The sequence below is a fragment of the Lynx canadensis genome, chromosome B2 (assembly GCF_007474595.2).
Source record: "Lynx canadensis isolate LIC74 chromosome B2, mLynCan4.pri.v2, whole genome shotgun sequence".
Taxonomy (NCBI): Eukaryota; Metazoa; Chordata; class Mammalia; order Carnivora; family Felidae; genus Lynx; species Lynx canadensis.
The window spans coordinates 15,268,205-15,285,827 of NC_044307.1; the positions used below are offsets into that span (position 1 = coordinate 15,268,205).

The window sequence follows — 17,623 nt, forward strand, 5'->3', positions numbered from 1 at the left end:
ACAGACAACCCCCAAAGTTTGTGCTAAAGCCTCCTTGTACTTTCTGTAACCGGCCTTTTGGCGTCCTTGACCCCGGCTAAAGGTATTAGAAAGAGCCTTTTCACAAGTGATATGTTCAGATAAGTTAAATCCCCTGAAATTCAACACCACGTGGTGTATCTGTAGGGTTGAAACTACTTCCATCGATCCATACCCTGGGGCAGTTCAGATTTTAGGGAACAAAAGCGGGTCCGGAGTACGGCACCGTGAACCCTTCAACCCCAGCCGGATAGATTCCCCCAGAGCCTCAGTCCTTCTGTGTCACTCAGAGAAATCAAGGAGCAGCATGGCGTTGGCCACAGACTGACGCAGGGCGCCAACTCAGACACTGGCCAAAGGGGCCGTAGTGACCTGGCAAAGTTCCCGGGGGTCCCTAAATTCTTGTCTCTCCCTGTTAAGGAATCACTTAAAATCTCAAGTCTCAAAGTCTCAAGGCCTCCCACATTCGAGCAGCTTGGCTCTGTGGGTTTGCCCCAATCCCACCGGTAGGGTCGGGCGGGGGGGGGGGGGGAGGTTATTCGGTTGGGGATTAGAATTCCCCCAAGCTTTGTGTTTCGTCACTCTCTAGAGCGTGACATTATGCGGTGCCACTGCGCACATCAACATCTCAGCGTTTTGTGGAAGGGATCTTGGGTTGGGTGAGGCACGGCTCTGGGTTTACAAGTGCATCGGAGATTCATAGCCGCCTCTCGAGAATGGCTCATCGTGTAACACTCTCCCCCTGGGTCACCAACACCGTCCGCGCCTCTGTGACTTCTATTCCACTGCCCCCTCTGTCGGATTTTTACCAACTCACGCACGATTCCTTCCATTGTGGACTTGCCCGGCTCAGGCATGGTTCAGCGCGGAGACTCGGGATCCAGGCTGCCGCGCCCAGTGTGTTTGTGTTTCACTGCTGCCTTTCCTCTGAGAGCAGATTGTTCTCAGACCTCATTCTGTGACCGAAGTCCTGGCAATTACCCTATAAGGTGCAGTAGAGGAGTCCAGACAAGCCCCACGGGGGAAAGACAGGCCCCGGATCTCCCTGTATCCTGCTTTTCTTGCTCTGGGTTACTGGCTTGCCACAAGGCCTGATAATAGACCATTTATAGCCTTTTTAGAGCTGTTTGCGAGGATTAACTAGTTCTAGCATGAGTTTCAAGAGACTTTACTTGAAGCTAAGAAAAGCAATATGATCGGGGCGCCTGGGTGTCTCAGGAGGTTAAGCGTCTGACCCTTGGTTTTGGCTCAGGTCACAGTCTCACGGTTCGTGAGTTCGCGCCCCGCAATGAGCTCTGTGCTGGCAGTACGGAGCCTCCTTGGATTCTCTCTCTCTCTCTCTCTCTCTCTCTCAAAATAAATAAAGAAGCATAAAAGAAATAAGATCAACCTTTCAATTCTGACCTTTATATTCTGGATTGCTAGTTGGCAACTTTTTCGTGCTCCAGGACACCTGAGAAATAGTACATAGGATAATGGGAGTCACGTGCTCTGTGATCATTTTTTTTTTTTTTTCAACGTTTATTTATTTTTGGGACAGAGAGACACAGAGCATGAACAGGGGAGGGGCAGAGAGAGAGGGAGACACAGAATCGGAAACAGGCTCCAGGCTCTGAGCCGTCAGCCCAGAGCCTGACGCGGGGCTCGAACTCACGGACCGCGAGATCGTGACCTGGCTGAAGTCGGACGCTTAACCGACTGCGCCACCCAGGCGCCCCTGTGATCATTTTTTACTGGGATTCCTAATCAGAACTACCCTCTTGCCCAACTGTGCACCCCAAGTCCTCTCTAAGGGGGCACAACAGACCCTTAGGCTCAGGACGAACAATCGTAGTTTGAAGAGTTGCCTCCGGGTCAGAGTTTGTCCAAACGGTGTCCTGAGTTCATGGCATCGGCCTCAGCGGGGGAACTTGTTAGACATACAAATGGCCAGTCCCACCCCAGACCTGCCAAATCAGAAATCACAAAGGGGAGGGGGGAGGGGGCTCAGTCACAGCTCTTCTGATGGTTCTAATGGACAGCCAGGGTTCCAGAAACACTCCTGTTACTCCCTTTGCAGATTTCAGCAGCCTTGTGAGTAACCACCTGTTGGCTCCCCACTGCCTCTTCCCAGCATGGAAGGGATTGATTCCTTGGAACGCATCGTGATTTCACTCATCAGCCAGAGAGACAACAGGATGTAAGACAGGACTTTGCCAAAGGGGGTGGCTTCGATTCTAACTCCCCACCCCTTACTGGCTGCAGGACTTTGGGAAAATTAATTCCTCTCTTCTACAGTTCAGCTGCCTTACTCCAAAACAGAAATTGCATTAATAATTCCTTCCTTGGGGCGCCTGGGGGGATCAGTTGGTTAAGCATCCAACTTCGGCTCAGGTCATGATCTCACGGTTTGTGAGTTCAAGCCCTGCCTTGGGGTCTGTGCTGACAGCTCGGAGCCTGGAGCCTGCTTCGGATTCTGGGTCTCCTTCTCTCTCTGCCCCTCCCTCACAGTTTTCTGTCTCTCAAAAATAAATGTAAAAAAAAATTTTTTTTTAAATAATTCTTTCCTTTCTTCAAGTCACAGAGCCAGCTGATAGTCTCCTAAAGTCTTTCCTAGCAGAAAAGTAAATCTCAGATTCTAAGAGCTTTCAACAGGTCAGAACTGGTCTTCGGCTTAGAATTGCTAATATTGATTTAACTCTCTCTAGGATGGGCAAGAATATTGTGAGCCTGTCAACCTTGTGTTTTTCCAGTATGGACAAATATGGGTCGAGCCTAAAAGAAGTTGATGCTCAGGCGAACAGATGCCACAAAAGGAAGCTGCTAGAGTGCTTTGTATTCTTGCTGTGCCCTAAGAGGTTCCACTGGGTATTCAGCAGTCTATCTGGAGAGCAGACGGCTTTCACGTTCAACCAGCTTCCCCCATATTCACGGGCATCTGAGTCCTTTTGCTTCTAGCCAGATACCAGCTACCTGCCTTTGTTCCTAACTCCTCCTTTTTACTTTTCTTTCTTTCTTTTTTTTTCTGGCTCTGCAAAAAGTATACTCATCAGCTGTGATTAATCTTCATGGAGCTTGTCTGCGTGAAAAACAAGTAGAATGGGTCCGGATGGAGAAAGGGAACATGTTGGTCAGGTGTTTCCTTAGCCAGGTGCCTAATATATACACACCTATATATTTTGGGGGATGGTCACATTGGTCTTCCCAGAAAACCAAATGGCTTGATATTCCACCCTCCCCATACTCTGCCTCCTAACACTTAAGTCATAAGCTTAGAAGGCAGCGGGAAGATGGGAAATTATTTCAAGGTGATAGTGTATCAGCCATACTATGTCAATAGTCAAGCCAACCCGTAATGTCTAGGAATTCCTTCAGAAAGAAAAAGAGGGGTGCCTGGGTGGCTCCGTCGGTTAAGCATCCGACTTCAGCTCAGGTCATGATCTCACAGTGCGTGAGTTCAAGCCCCGCGTCGGGCTCTGTGCTGACAGCTCGGAGCCTGGAGCCTGCTTCTGATTCTGGGTCTCCCTCTCTCTCTGCCCTTCCCCTGCTCATGCTCTGTCTCTCTCTGTCTCAAAGATAAATGAAAACATTAAAAAAATTTTTTAGAAGGAAAAAAACTAAAACTGGAAGGACCCTACAAGCTTCCCAGCTGTGGCCCCGGTCACCATGGGGACAGCAGAGATCTGGATGTCCTGTTGCACGCACTGGTGTCCCACCTTCAACGCAGATGCCCCCTGCCCACCCCATTTCTGTCGTAGAGAACGTGCCTTTCCCAGAGGAGAGGTAGAGGCAAAAGGCCTTCCACAGCCAGTGAGCTACCCCACAGGCCTTCCTTTCTCAGCTTGAATTCGGGAGACTCAAGTGCAGCTGGCTACAAATGAGGGCCATGCTTTTCGTTTGGTGTTCTGATCTGGACAGGTGCCTTCAATTCTCTTTCCCGTATTCTCCCCTTGCTGTTGGCTGAGGTTAGTATTCTGGGCGTCAGGTCTTCAGTTTCATCATGGCGCCTAGAAATTCTCAGGGACACAGGTAAGCGTTCAAGATGTGCGGATTCCACACATTCTTGCACTCCCTCCTGCCTTTATGACTAATGGGGTTTTTTTGTGCTGTTCAGTTTTTTGCTTGGGTCTGTGATTCATTTTTTTTGTATTTGTGGGGACGTTTTAACTTCTTTCTTTAAAAATATCGGGGGGCGCCTGGGTGGCGCAGTCGGTTAAGCATCCGACTTCAGCCAGGTCACGATCTCGCGGTCCGTGAGTTCGAGCCCCGCGTCGGGCTCTGGGCTGATGGCTCAGAGCCTGGAGCCTGTTTCCGATTCTGTGTCTCCCTCTCTCTCTGCCCCTCCCCCGTTCATGCTCTGTCTCTCTCTGTCCCAAAAATAAATAAACGTTGAAAAAAAAAAATTTCAACAAACAAAAAAAAATTCTTTCTTTAAAAATATAATTTATTGTCAAATTGGCTTACATACAACACCCAGTGCTCATCCCAACAAGTGCCCTCCTCCCTGCCCATCACCCACTTTCCCCCATCAACCCTCAGTTTGTTGTATTTAAGGGTCTCTTATGGTTTGCCTCCCTCCCTCTCTGTTTATAGCTATTTTTTCCCCTTCCCTTCCCCCATGGTCCTCTGTTAAATTTCTCAAGTTCCACATATGACTGAAACATGATATCTGTCTTTCTCTGACTGAGAACTTACCCTCCAGTTCCATCCATGTTGTTGCAAATGGCAGGATTTCATTCTTTCTCATTGCCAAGTAGTATCCCATTGTATATATAAGCCACATCTTTTTTATTTAAAAAAAATTTTTTTTAATGTTTATTTCTTTTTGACAGAGACAGAGACAGAGCATGAGTGGGGGAGGGGAAGAGAGAGAGAGGGAGACACAGAATCTGAAACAGGCTCCAGGCTCTGAGCTGTCAGCAGCCCCGATGCGGGGCTCACACTCACGGACTGTGAGATCATGACCTGAGCTGAAATTGGACGCCCAACCGAGTCACCCAAGTGCCCCAAGCCACATCTTCTTTATCCATTCATCCCTCGATGGACATTTAGGCTCTTTCCATAATGTGGCTATGGTTGAAAGCGCTGCTATAAACATTGGGGTACAAGTGCCCCTATGCATCAGCACTCCTGTATCCGTTGGGTAAATTCCTAGCTGTGCTACTGCTGGGTCATAGGGTAGATCTATTTGTAATTTTTTGAGGAACCTCCACACTGTTTTCCAGAGCGGCCGCACCAGTTTGCATTCCCACCAGCAGTGCAAGAGGGTTCCCGTTCCTCCACATCCTCACCAGCACCTATAGCCTCCTGATTTCTTCACTTTAGCCACTCTGACTGGCATGAGGTGATATCTCAGTGTGCTTTTGATTTGTATTTCTCTGATGAGGAGTGACGAGCATCTTTTCATGTGCCTGTTGGCCATCTGGATGTCTTCTTTGGAGAAGTGTCTATTCATGTCTTCTGCCTGTTTCTTCACTGGATTATTTGTTTCTCAGGTGTGGAGTTTGATAAGTTCGTTACAGATTTTGGTTCTTCTTCTTTTTTTTTTTAAAGTAGGCATCACACTCAGCGGGGAGCTTAACATGGGGCTTGAACTCCCCATGCTGAGATCAAGGCCTGAACTGAGATCAAGATTGGGATGCTTAACGGATTGGGCCACCCAGGTGCCCCAGTTGTAACTTCTATTGTTAAATCCTGATTAGACAGAGTGGCCTCTAAGACAACTTCTCCAACCTTTTGGTTTTATAATATGTGCATCCTAAGACATCTTTTCAAGGCCACCTAGGCAAGAAGCTCCTTGTACAATCCTCCGATGAGTAGAACCTGCCTTGCGGTGAAATAAACTGGCCCAGCTAGTCCGATTTGAGGGTCTGGAACGGCTGGACTCCCGGAATTCTCTCTTCCCGTCCTGTTGTTTATAGCTGAAACTTCGTCCTACTGGCTAGAGGTTTACCCATACTAAAGTACAAATAGTCCCGATGAAAGCTGCTTGTTGATTTTGCCCGAAAGATACTTGACTGATCAGATCATTTTTCAGTATGGCACCCATTTGAAAAGGAGCAGGTTTGGGGAAGGCAGAGAGGTGGGCCAAGTCTCTCTGTCTCCCCCACCTTTTTCACAAGGTTCTAGGGGTGCCTACCTTGCCCTGATTGGCCTACGTGGGGTTGATGGAAGACAGACAATCTGCACAGATAAGGGCTGGTGGGCCTTGGCGTCTGCTGATTGGTGGATGAGGGACCCCAAGACAGGGGCCAAAGTAAGAGTGAGTGGGTGGTGTGGCACTCAGGACTGCTCAGGGGGAGCAGGACTTTATAGAGAAGTGGGTTCCATCGCCGGTGGTGCAGAGAGGGGGTGTGGCTCCGGCTGTGCATAGGCGGGGCCGGTAACTCTATAGTGATTCGCTAGAAAAGACGAATATACAAGGGAGCGGAGGTAGGAGGGCAAGAACTTCGTCCATGGAGAGTTGGCAGGAGCTGGAACCCTATTCAGCCACAGAAGTGTGCCAAGGGTGACGGTGCCTTCCTTTAATCCTACAACCACCCTCACTGTGGGTTACCCTCTTCCACATCCAGCGCTCAGATAGGCTGAGCAACTTGCCACGGGTAACACAGATACCAAATGATAGATGTCATAGCCTAACCAACATCTGTATGGAGAGCAGATTACATTGTGAAAGGCCAGCGATGTCTGACCACTGCTACCTTTACCCTAGCACTTCCCTCCTCTGATAGTGCTAACAATCTCCCACTGATCAGGCGCTAAGGAGAAGGGCCAGGCCAAGAGCTCCAGGCGGCATTTGAGAGACCACTTCCAAGGAGAAAGTGTTCCTGGTGATCCAAAGCAAAGAGGACTCTTTACAATCCACAGTTTGCAAACTGCAGCTCTGTGTTGATAGAAATATTCAGACCCCTTTGACTTCCCATTGGATTTGCTTGATAAACCAGGAGGACACTCATTTTTATTCAAAAAATTTTAAGTTATTTTGAGAGAGAGAGAGAGAGAGAGAGAAGGAGGGAGGGGCAGAGAGAGGATCCCAAGCAGGCTCTGTGCCGTTAGCACAGAGCCCGATGCGGGGCTTGAACTCAAGAACAGGGAGATCATGACCTGAGCCGAAGTCAGACACTCAACCGACTGAGCCACCCGGGCGCCCCCCAATAGAATATTAATTTGAGCTGAGGTCTGCAGTGCAATTTATTTTATAAAATAAATCAATGTTAAGGTGTACTAGCATGTTGATTTCTGGAAATGTCCTAAAATTCTAACCTGGCTTTCCTTTAGGACTACCTATCACCCACCTATTTAAAGTTAGACTGTCAGGGGCACCTGGGTTGCTCAGTTGGTTAAGCGTCCAACTTCCGCTCAGGTCATGATCCATGGTTGGTGAGTTTGAGCCCCACATTGGGCTCTGTGCTGACAGCTCAGAGCCTGGAGCCTGCTTCAGATTCTCTGTCTCCTTCTCTCTCTGCCCCTCCCCCGCTTGCACTCTGTCTCTCTCTCAAAAATAAATAAACATTAGGGGCGCCTGGGTGGCGCAGTCGGTTAAGCATCCGACTTCAGCCAGGTCACGATCTCGCGGTCCGTGAGTTCGAGCCCCGCGTCGGGCTCTGGGCTGATGGCTCAGAGCCTGGAGCCTGTTTCCGATTCTGTGTCTCCCTCTCTCTCTGCCCCTCGCCCGTTCATGCTCTGTCTCTCTCTGTCCCAAAAATAAATAAACGTTGAAAAAATAAATAAATAAATAAATAAATAAACATTAAAAAAATGTAAAGGCGTGCCTGGGTGGCTCAGTCGGTTAAGCATCTGACTTCAGCTCAGGTCATGATCTCACAGTTCATGAGTTTGAGCCCTGCATCGGGCTCTGTGCTGACGGCTTGGAGTCTGGAGCCGGCTTCGGATTCTGTGTCTCTCCCTCTCTCTGACCTTCCCCCGCTCACACTCTGTCTCTCTGTGTCTCAAAAATAAATAAACATTTAAACATTTTTTTTTAATTTTAAAATTAGACTTTCATTCGTTACATTGTGTTGAAATTCTGCTCCGACCCCATGCAGAAAAGTTCTCACATACTCCCTTCCCCGTACCTGCATCACACATACATACGGCCTTAAATCCTACAGACAGAAGTGAGTCACCGAACACCTGTGTCACATGATGCCTGGACTTTGCACGTGTGTCGCCCGGTGCCAGTGGTCCAGGCTGGTGCCCAGTATGATCCCTGGCAAAGAATAAGGGCTTAATACACGTTTGTGGGAAGAGGGAGAAAGGGTGAACTTACACTGGGTAAGCCACCTCTGGGCTCAGCAAATGGTTTTAGGGTCCTCTTGGGAACCACACGTCAGGAGAATCCAATCTGAGGAAGTGTGAGGACATAGGGGAGGAGTGCTGAGAGAGTCCTTTGAGAGACTGGAATTGAGTCGCCTCTGATTTGAAATTTAGGATAATCGGGTCAAGCGTAAGACTGAGAGATTAGCTTTCGTTTCAGGCATTTTGGAGGAGGAGTGATGGCAAAATGACTTGGATAAGGGTGGAAAATGAAGAGAGTAAAGGCTTCACAGAGATGGAAAGAGGACTAGATTCAGAATAACTTAACAGCACTCCAAGGCTAAAAGCGCTCAGAATCGGGGGTGGGAGTGGATCTTGCTGAGACTTCTTCTTAGCCCACAAAGAGCTCTCTGATCTCCTCTCTGTCGCTGACCTTCTTCCAGATGTAAAGTTGGCACCTTTGTGTTCATATCTCTGTTCAAATTGGTTTTATGGCCTTCAAAGCAGTGGTCTTGGGGGGATATTTTTCTGGAAGTCTGTGTTCATTGGAATATGAGTTTGGCTGCGTAAAACAGAGTCTAAAACAGCAGAGGCTTAAGCAAGATAAGGATATTTTTCTCTCTCGTAACAGCTAAAGCAGGAGTAGTGGGTGGTCTCGGCTAAGGTGTCATGCACCTGGCTTCTTGGTCTGGTTGCTCTGTCTTTCCTTTCCAAAGGAAGTTGACTTTGTCTGGGTGGTTCTAGATGGCTCGCCCCTGTCTTTGCATTCCAGGCGGCAGGAAAAAGCAAATGGGAGAACGTGTCCCTTCTCTTTGAGGGTATGACCCCAAATTTTACACATACCGCCCCTGTCACATCCTTTGGTCCGGGACTTAAGTCTCATGGCCACACCTGCCTGCAAGGCTGAGAAATTCGGTCTTGTTTCTGACGGCCCTGTGACACCCCGACAGGAAGTTTCCCCACTCTGACCCACCAAGAGCTAGCTTCCAAATTCTCAGCAGTGGCCACACCTGACTTGACTTTTGATTTAGGTCACTCCTCAAAGACCCGACTTCAGCTAAGTAGGCTCCATGTTCAGCACGGAGCCCGATGTGGGGCTTGATCCCATGACCCTGAGATCACGATTCAAGCCAAAATCAAGAGTTGGATACTCAACCGACTGAGCTACCCAGGCGCCCCTGGGTTGTTGTTGTTGTTTTGTTTTCTTCTTTAGTAAAATATGAGTCCGATCATGTCACCTCTCTGCAGAAGGCTCCCCTCTTCACTCAGAGAAAAGGCCCAAGGTCTCACAGTCACCAGTAGGCTCCAACCACCTCCCCATTAACCTTTCTGGCTACGGCTGGCACAGCCAGCCCCGCCCTCTGCCCCAGGCTGCATGCATTCTCCTCTGACCCCTCTGTACCACCTTGTATATGCGTGAAAGCATCCAGTATCTGCGTGATTTTTCTGGATTCATTTGTATCTCCTTCAGTAGACGGTCAACTCCTTGGGGGCGGGGACGTGCGTTCCCGGTGCTTGGCACACAGCGGTGACTCGGAGTGTTTGCTCAATAGGAATGAACACCTGAAGCACTGCCAGGCCCCTCGAGCCCTTCTTTCCCATCCCACTCTCTTGGTCGGTCTGATAAACTCGTCCACACCAGGATACAAGCGATCAGTTTGGTTGCATGTACTGGTCCTTCCAGGGCTCCTTGCTTTCTGATAGTGGGCAGAATCGTAAGTCAAAGAAGGGCATTTATAATTTTTTCTTAACGTTTATTTATTTTTGAGAGAAAGAGACAGAGCGTGAGGGGGAGAGGGGCAGAGGGAGAGGGAGACACAGAATAGGAAGCAGGCTCCAGGCTCTGGGCTGTCAGCACAGAGCCCCATGTGGGGCTCGAACTCCTGAACCTCGAGATCATGACCTGAGCTGAAGTCCAGCACTTAACCGACCGAGCCACCCAGGCGCCCCACTGCCCCCATTTTAAAATTTTACTTATGCCTTGACAAGTTGTTTTTTGTTTGATTTTTGTTGTTCCCTGAGAAATGCCACTTCTTTTAGAAAAATTTTCCCCCTACATTCCTAAATGGTAACTTTTTGATGCCAAAGCTGGATGGAGGAGACCAAGGGCTCACCTTTCAGCTGAAAATCAGGTATTTTCTAAGGTAAGTGACTAGGAATAGATCAAGACGAAAGCCTCTTTTATTACATGGACCTCAGAATCCTTTGCTGTATCAAATGTCTGCACTTCAGCAATACCTGAGAACAGGGTTTTAAAAAGTTATTCCAGGGGCGCCTGGGTGGCGCAGTCGGTTAAGCGTCCGACTTCAGCCAGGTCACGATCTCGCGGTCCGTGAGTTCGAGCCCCGCATCGGGCTCTGGGCTGATGGCTCGGAGCCTGGAGCCTGTTTCTGATTCTGTGTCTCCCTCTCTCTCTGCCCCTCCCCCGTTCATGCTCTGTCTCTCTCTGTCCCAAAAATAAATAAAAAACGTTGAAAAAAAATTAAAAAAAAAAGTTATTCCATACTCCATCTGTTTTTTCATAATTTTTTAGCACCTCTATGTTGTAATAACCGTGTTAGCTGCTCATTTCCGTGTAAAAGGAAACTGTCCCAAACCCTACAGACCGTTATGTCTGTGTTATGAACTCTACTGCAGTGATTCAAGCAATCTTGCGGCGAAGAACCAGCTTTTTAAAAATAAAAAAGTCCAATATGTTGTGGATTTCACTTTTCTCAAATATAATAAATATACACTACTAGGGGAATAAAATAAAGATACAAAATACAAGCCCTCAATTTTCATTATTAGATTCAACAGGCCTAAAATTGCTGTCGAATTGCTACAAGGGGGCCTAAATGCTTGCTCTGAATTTCTGTACTTCCTTGTTGCAGACCCATGATAGTTCAGGGACCAGCACTGGTCCCCAGAACACGCTTTGAGTGGCTCTGCTCTCGCAAACCAAAGTAACTTGTTTCTTACGGTGTCTTAGTTTAAAAGAAAAGATAAAAATATCTACAAGTTATTCATCTTACCCGAAATGTAAACAAACTAACAAAAACTCTCTCGGCACCAAAATGCAAACACACACACACACACACACACACACACACACACACACACTCCAATAACAATACCACTTCCTGGAGACGGAATACAATGTAATGTTGAAGTATGTGGACTCTGGAACGAGATATCAACCATTTATTTACAAGTTGTGTCCACTTGAACTCATTTCCTACAAAATGTGGATGGTCATAATAATAGCAATTTCTTCAGCTTGTGAAGATCATTAAAGTGGCTTAATATACACATAGCTCTTGAAATAGTAGGCACTCAAGAAATTTAGCTATTCTGCTTTTTCCTTGAGGGAATAAAGAGGTCCCTGTTGTCTTGCTCAGCGTTTCCCTCCGCAAGATGGATGTGTGGTTTTCCTGGCAAGCCCGGGCCAGCCTTCTCTTCCCCAGCATCTGGAAATACCTGGAGGCAGAACTCCAAGTCCCTCGGGTGCCTCAGGAGGAATCTCCCAACCACCTGCCGTTGCTACCCTCTGCTGCTGCTGTTGAGAATTGTACCAGGCAGTTTCTACTGCCGGAAACCGGGGAAAATCTAACCCCACGTGGAGGGGATTCTCAATAGGCACTTTGTTCAGGATTTGATGGAATGCCCAAGAATTCATTTTAAAATGCATGTAACATCCTAGCTTTGCGGGTTTTTTTTCCCCCATGGGTGTACCATCTACGGCTGCATCTGGACATTGTCATCAAATGCTGACCTTTGTCACATCTCAGGCTTAGCTAGTTTGGGATTGAACCCGGCCAGTTCTCAAACCTGCTCCTTGCTGACTTCCTCACGTTGGCTTTTTTGTGCCACTGTCTCCCAGATGTCCCAGATTTGAGTCCCCGGTTGGCTGCGACCTCTCATATTCTCTCAGCTGTTGGAGCCCGTCCTGCCCTCCCTCTGCAATGGTTTTTAGCACCTCCAGCAAGGCCCTCTTCCCTCCAGGTCTCTCCCCTTTATAGGTCTTTGAGATCTGTTCTAAGGTTTCCCTCGGATCTGAGTCACCTCTTCCCCTGACCGTTCTTGGTCCAAGTTCCTTCGGCCTTCTATGTCCGACCTTCCTTCTCTCAAGCCTTATCTGTCATGACACCCACACAGCCTCCACAGGCTGACTCCATTCTCCAAATACACATCGTCAACCTTTGCGGTTCGGTGGGTGCCGTATCTCTTGCCAAAAATACCCCTTCTTTTCTTTTTATTTATTTTTTTTTAATAATTTTTTAATTTATTTTAAAATTTACATCCAAGTTAGTTAGCATATAGTGTCACAACGATTTCAGGAGTAGATAAAAATATCCCCTTTTCTACAAATGCTGTTCCCTCCACAGCGTCTTCTCTTCCCATTCTTGGAAACACGGCTTAAACTTCTGTGCCTTTCTTTTTTTTTTTAAGTTTATTTATTTATTTTGAGACAGAGACTGTGTGAATGGAGGAGGGGTGGGGAGGGGGAGGAGAGAGGGAGAGGGAGAGAGGGACAGAGGCGGGGCGGGGGGGAGAGAAGTAGGGTGGGGAGAGAGAGAATATCAAGCAGGCTCCGTGCCGCCAATGCAGAGCCCAAGGCAGGAGTCGAACCCACAAACCGTGAGATCATGACCTGAGATGAAGTCAAGAGCTGGATGCTGAACCCACAGGGCCACCCAGGCACCCCTCTATGGCATTTCTTACGTACTACTCAGGTTTCCAGTATCAAATGTGTTGTTACTTGGGTAAATTTCTTCTTAACATTTCTTCCCTCTGACAAAATGTTTTGTTGACATGTTTGGAACTAATAAAGAAAAGGATAAAAATTAAAAATAATTATTGGTCTTCTGCTTTTAACCAAGATGTAGCCTAACAAGGACGGATGTGTCTCTCACCTGAATCAACCACCCAAAAAACCTGGATAAAATAAACAAAACAGTTGTTTTCAAGACCTTGGCTATCAGGCAACAAATGAAGTATGACCCATGATATTAACCCCAGCTTACTGCCTTGAGAGAGTTTCTAATCCATGGTGTAGTCAGGGGAGACCATTCAGGGCCTGGTGGACTCCTTGGTTTGAGGATTCAGAGCTAAGAGACCAGGGAAAGCAAAGTGACTAGAGTTCACAGGACGGAGTATTGGAGAGGAAGGAACCACAGACAGCAAACTCCAGAGATCTACAGAGGGTCCCCTTCAAGCTCCCGGTAGTGTGCTGATCGTTGCATATGTGAAAAGGGACAACCTTCGGAGGAAGAATCATCCAAAAGGATTAGAGAGAACTGTATGCACTGGATTGGGGAGAATTAGTGCCTTTTCCCACCATCCAGACTGGGAAGCCACATGATTCATGGAGCATCAGGTAGAGCACGCAGAAGTGGGAAATAATTAGCCCTGGGATAAACGCGTCTCTGGGTCCACCTTGCAAATCCTAAAAGCGAGACCCAAAAGCATCAAACCGTTTCCAAGTAACTGAATTGCACGCTAGAACAAAGCTCAAGAATATTTACAGGGACACAATTATATTCAGCACCCAAAAAGGTGAAAGTCTGGCATCCAATAAAAAGTCACCAGGCATGAAAAGAGAGAAGAAAATATCACTCATAATGGGAAGAAAAATCAAGCAACTGAAACTGACTCTGAACTCACAGATTCTCTCTCCTGCTTGAGCCCTGCTTATTCTCCACTGCTTTTGGAAGTTTCTTCACTTATTTTATATATTTTTTTTCTAGTTTCACTGAAAATGGAGTTTTCCTTTTTACTTTGCTGACTTTACATGCCATCTTGACACTAAAAGGGCCAAAGATTTATGCAAACTATCAGACAGGGCCAAGGGCAAATAATTTTTAGTGGCTAATGGATTCATTATTTGTTAAATCACTCCTTAAGCGCTAGGTAGCCTATGGGACTAACCATAGGGACAGTACTGAAGTCTGTAATCATATCTACATAACACACACGGTAGCACTTTTGACAGGTCAACGGAAGTCTCCTCCTACACGGGACACTCCTGTGTATTGTCATGCATCATGGAAAAGGGTCATGGAAACACCTGTAGGGTCAAATGCTGCAGGTATAAAATAGGTTTATTTTATAAGTCAATAAACCTATGCAGGTTTACTAGAGCAAAACCTTCTCGTAGAAAGTAGTCAACTGCATGCAATCCCTCAAATCTAATTATCCCAGAGCTTAGGCCAGTCATAGAGGGTCCAACATTCCAATCAAGAGGGGCCCCTCTGCCCTTAATTTTTTTACATATGCATTACAGTGGTGGATCAGAGTGGGGTAGAGAACTTCTATGACCGGTCAGAATAGGGGAACATCCAGAGTCCCACAGCTGCTATCTGCCTATTTGATTGAGCCAACTCAGACCCACTGAGCCACTTCTTGGTCAAATGACCAGGAAAATGAGCCTCCACGAACATCCGAGATTTGTCTTTCTTCCGATGTTTTGGAGATGCGATTTAATACATCAAGTACCTGAATTTACATATCCACCAATCATGATGTAATGGGTTGTCATTAGATCAATTTTAATTGCTACTCAAAATGAAGACAGTTGCCTTAGAGCTATAACCTCACTGGGTCTCCATTTCTTTATCACTTGAAAAAAACATCAGGGGTTGAGGTAGATGATATTTGGTAAATACTAGCCTGCTGAAAGTGAACTCAAAATTGGAAAGCTATGATGCCATTCCTAAACATATTCTGCTGTTTTCATACCCTGAAGTCTAGGTGTCTGCACATTTAATGGGACTGGCTGACTCTGAATCCCTTCCAACCAGATTTGATGGACTGACCAGCGATACAATTATTCCCGGGATTTAGTGAGGACAGTTAACCACCAGGGGGCAGTCAGGTTACAAGGCAGTGAGAAGTGACGCCACAACCGGGCAGCAAGGTATACACGGTCAAAATGAAGCGCACCTGTGACTGAAAAATTCACATTTCAATTAAATTTCGTGAAAATTGCACTGCCCGCTAAGATTGTGTCATCCAATTCTGGTGTGTGTGTGTATGTGCGAGTGTGCGGAGGGGATGGTTTCCCCACACCACCACGCAACTCTGGGACACTAATTGGGTATTCTATATTTTGACTCAATTCTGACACTATCTACCCAGAGATAGCATCAGACTCCACAGATTAAGGGCTCCGTCCTACAAATGGGTGTCCCGCCACCCTTATTTCAGATTCCAGTTGAAAATCCAGGCTGTCTCCTGGGCTTCTGATGAGCTGTAGACTGGAAGTTCCCACCACCTCCTCGTTGGGTTTGATTAATCTGCTAGAGTGGCTCACGGAACTGAGAGAAACACTTCACTTACTAGATTGCTAGTTTATCATAAAAGGATATAACTCAAGAAGAGCCCGATGGAAGACCTGCTTAGGGCAAGGTGTGGGGGAAGGGGCACGGGCTTCCACGCGCTCCCCACGTGCACCACTGTCCCCAAATCTGCAAGTATTCACCAACCGGGAAGTTCTCCAAAGCCCCTCCTCTTGGGGGTTTTGATGGAGGCTTCATTATACAGGCATGGGTGATTAAATCATTGGCCATTGAGGACTGAGTCAGCCTCCAGCCTCTCTCCCCTTCCTGGAGGTCATGGGGCAGGACTGAAAGTCCTGACCCTTTAATCACCTGGTTGGTTTTCCAGGCAACCAGCCCCCATCCTCAGGTGTGGTTCCCAAGTCACCTCATTAACATGACGCAAGGCGTCTTTATCACTTTCTACACTTAGGACATCCCAAGGGTTTTAGGAGCTCTGAGCGTACAACATTAAAGAAGGACAGAATGGCCGCCCACTCACAGTGTGGGATCTCTTTTCATTGGCGTCTCAGTCGAGCACTTACTACGTGCCAAGCCCCTTCCCACAAACTGGGAATGCATCAGTTAACAAAGCAAAGGTTCCTCACCTTGTGAAACTGGCATCCTGGTGAGAGACTCAGTAACAACTAAAATGAGTATGTGGATTACGTTGTGTGTGAGGTGGTAAGTGATGCGGAAGAAAGGAAAAGTAGAGTGTGGGAGGAAACTGGGATTTGGGCAATGAGTTTGCCATTTTGGGTAGGGTGGTTACAACAGGCCTTTCGGAGGAAGCATTTGACCAAAATCGAGGTCAGGGAACAGGCTATGTGGGAAAAGAGCATTTCAGGAAGGGAGAACAAACGTGAGAAAGCCCTAAGGCAAGAGGGACCCTGATAGATGAGGTTGAGGTAAAGAGGCACAGAGGATTTTAAGCAGAGAAAGGCCATTAAAAAAATGTTTATTTATTTTGAGAGAGAGGGGGAGAGGAGCTCATGTGCTGACAGGGAAAGGGGAGAGAGGGCAAGAGAGGATCCCAAGCAGACTCAGAGCTGGAACCCACGAACTGCGAGATCATGACTTGAATACAAATCAAGAGTTGGACGCCTAACCGACGGAGCCACCCAGGTGCCCTGAGAAAGGACATTTTTAACGGGTCACTCTGGGGCACCTGGGTGGCTCAGCTGAGCATCTGACTCTGGATTTTGGCTCAGGTCATGATCCCAGGGTTGTGGGATCAAGCCCTGTGTTGGGCTCCATGCTGAGTGTGGAGCCTGTTTAAGATTCTCTCTCTCTCACTCTCTTGCTCGCTTGCTCTCCCTTTGCTCCTCTTCCCTGCTCACAAGAAAAAAAGGTCACTCTGGCTGCAAAGTTAATAAGAGTCTCTAAGAGACTTATTTCCTATAGAAGCTTCCAAACATTCTGTTTATCAGCTCATCAAAAAGCACAGTGAATGGCAGTTAAAGACAACCATATTGTCACCCTTTAGCTATTGGCAGCTGATGTGCATATACCCTCACTGTGCCAAGTGCCAGGCACTGAGCCAAGCACTTTCTCATTTAATCCTTCCAATACCTCTATGATATTGTCACCATGATTAGCTCTATTTTAAATTTTTTTTAAAAAGTGGGGGTCCCCTGGGTGGCTCAGTCGGTTAAGCGTCTGACTTCGGCTCAGGTCATGGTCTCGCGGTTCGTGAGTTCGAGCCCCGTGTCCGGCTCTGTGCTGACAGCTCAGAGCCTGGAGCCTGCTTCGGATTCTGTGTGTCTCCCTCGCTCTCTCTGCCCTTCCCTGCTCGCACTCTGTCACTCTCTTTCTCTCAAATATAAATAAATAACATTAAAAAAATTAAAATAAAAAAAAGGAAATTGTAAAATTAGTGACTGGCCCAAGTTTCAGATGAAGTAAATAAAGTGGAATTCTTGAAAGCTGTAACTTAAAGAATTCCTCCCAATTTGAAGAAACACTGCCCAAGCAAGGCTTAGTACCCCAATACTCAGGAACCAAAGACGGTGATGGTAGGGGGGTTGGGAGGACCATAACGGCTTAGTTCCACCACCACATGCTTCTTTTAA

General features: G+C 47.2%; 1 long non-coding RNA gene across 2 annotated transcripts in view; it reads right to left on the reverse strand.

Annotated features, from left to right (window-relative positions):
- Positions 1 to 17,623, reverse strand: part of LOC115513578 — a 30,308-nt gene that overhangs the window by 10,826 nt on the left and 1,859 nt on the right. The window contains exon 2 of one of the 2 annotated variants that reach the window (XR_003968747.1): positions 836 to 903. This is a non-coding gene — a long non-coding RNA (uncharacterized LOC115513578). Of the gene's footprint in view, positions 1 to 827; positions 904 to 17,623 lie in introns of both variants that reach the window. The other variant, XR_003968745.1, reaches the window with a different exon arrangement.